The sequence below is a fragment of the Equus przewalskii genome, chromosome 17 (genome assembly GCF_037783145.1).
Source record: "Equus przewalskii isolate Varuska chromosome 17, EquPr2, whole genome shotgun sequence".
In the NCBI taxonomy this organism is placed as follows: domain Eukaryota; kingdom Metazoa; phylum Chordata; class Mammalia; order Perissodactyla; family Equidae; genus Equus; species Equus przewalskii.
In genome coordinates, this window is record NC_091847.1 from 43,946,768 (window position 1) to 43,948,950 (window position 2,183).

A 2,183-nucleotide genomic window follows, 5' to 3' on the forward strand; every position below is an offset into this window, starting at 1 on the left:
AAAACGTTTCTATCTGGGAAAAAGTTTTTACACACATAATTTTATAAAGAACTAGTAGGTTTTTAGTCCCAAATTTAATCCGTCTGTTAAAAATGACGTTCATTTCTCAAAATAGTTTGTTATTCAATCTCTTTCCTCTTAACAGGTATCTATAGAGCAGAGAATGTTAGAGAATTAGCAAAAATAGATATTAATCTCGCCTTCATGAAACATTTAGGAAGCCACCGGGAATCACAATTGTATAGAGTTGCTGTAGCTAGAAAGGGCCTCAGAGTAGCTCCCCTCATTCTGAAGGCTTACACTAGTGACGTGAAGCGATTTACCTCTAGTTTTGTGATCAGAGCATCCAGATTCCCAAACCACCATTCTTTTTCTTTTGTTATATAGGGTGAGGTTATATAACATGCTTAGCACACTGCCTGGCACAGAAGTAGCAATTAATCACTGTTGCTAAATCTATATAGAGAGCAACAGATGGAGATGAATATACACAGAGACGTACACACACGAATGCACGAACTTTGATGGTAAGAAGAGAGGCCAAGCAGGGGTATGGGGTAAAGCTAATGAGTTTGGAGCTGCCTTTCAAAAGTATTTAGACTTTCCTGTAAGCCATTAAGCAAATGCTCTTTTTAATTGTTCAACACTAACCTAACTTGCAACTAATTCTTCCAGCCTGGTGAGAGCAGAATTTCCTTCCATGCCTACTTGTTATTATATATCAGACTAGGTACCTCGCTGCAGAAGAGACCGTGTCTTTCATCTTTGTATACCAACCACCTCTCACATACTAGGTGATCCACGGTGGATGAGTCAAATGATAGCAAATAGACAATCATAAAGTAATAGGAAAATTCTTACTCAGGAAACTCAAATGTGAATGGTCAGAATGTGCTTTTCGCCAAAGAAGAAATGAGTGTTGCACTCCTCGCTCCCTTACAAATGTTTTGCCTACAGAGTTATGGACACGGGTATGTTATTCATGATTGTTTGGGGAGTGAAAACATATCTTCCAGTGCAAATGAACATGTTTGTGGGCAGGTTGTCCCTGGTCTCTCATTAGCTGTTGAGTGACCTAAAGGTTTTTAACCTTAAGGACTGAGATTTTCATTTGAATAGTTTTGTCGGGATCTCGCTCCTGATAGGCTTCCCTTTGTTTGACTAACCAGCCCAGCTTGCCCATCTTGGAGTATAGATGAGCAAGAGAAAAAAGTCTAATTAAGCTGGTTTATACATTTTAAGCTGTCTGGAAAATAGTAGAGTTAATGGCTGCGAACTATTTTTGATACTTTAGTCAAAGAATCACATTTTTCAAAAATTTTCAAAACGTGCCTATGGGAAGGAGGGAGAGGAAGAGGCCTGTGATTTCAGCCCCTCATCTCCCTTTGTGGTAGCCGTTGAGCTAGTGCATTAGTCGGAAGGAGAAAGGATAATAGGGCTGGTAATTGGCAGGGCTGTCCAACTACGCCTTGCTCCCACCACTTGGCCCTGCCCAATTTATCTTTTCCATAGCCCCTTGATGCCTCATCGCTTCACCAAACTTTTAAAAAGTTGCCCCCTGTATCTGGTGGCTTGTTATGTAAGGATTTTCATCAAAGCTTTCACCTGAATGTTCTGCCACTTGTTAAATCAATATTAAAACAAGAAAGAACCCCTAGTTTAAAGCATCTGTGTTGCCAGTGCCCCAGCTGGATGGCCACTGCCAATGGTAAGCGGTGAGGGAAAAGCATAATTAAAACTTAACTTTCAAATAGATCTTATAGTTTATACCCAGTAAGAAGCTCCTTTCGCCACACGAACTTTCAGGTAGCTATGCTGAGCCAACGAGGGGCCGATTCCTTTTATGTGAAACCCTTAAGATAACTTTCACATGGTCCTTTGCAGTTTAATTTATTATAAATTCTGGCACCATTTATCACTAAATGCAAAATGATGAAGAAATGGCTCTATTAAATCTGAATAACGACTGAATTAAAAAGCTGTTAAATGAGTTGAAGCACATAGTCCTGTTAACAATACGTGGAAGTGTGTTTGGCTGGAATAAATTACTTTCCCAGTCATCATCTGAAGAGTCTACCTTTGGAGAAATATGTTCAAAATTTCACATCTTGATTTCCTGACTAAATCCACATGCACTGCTAATGTACTTTTAAATTGACTTCACAGAAAACGTGAGAAAATGC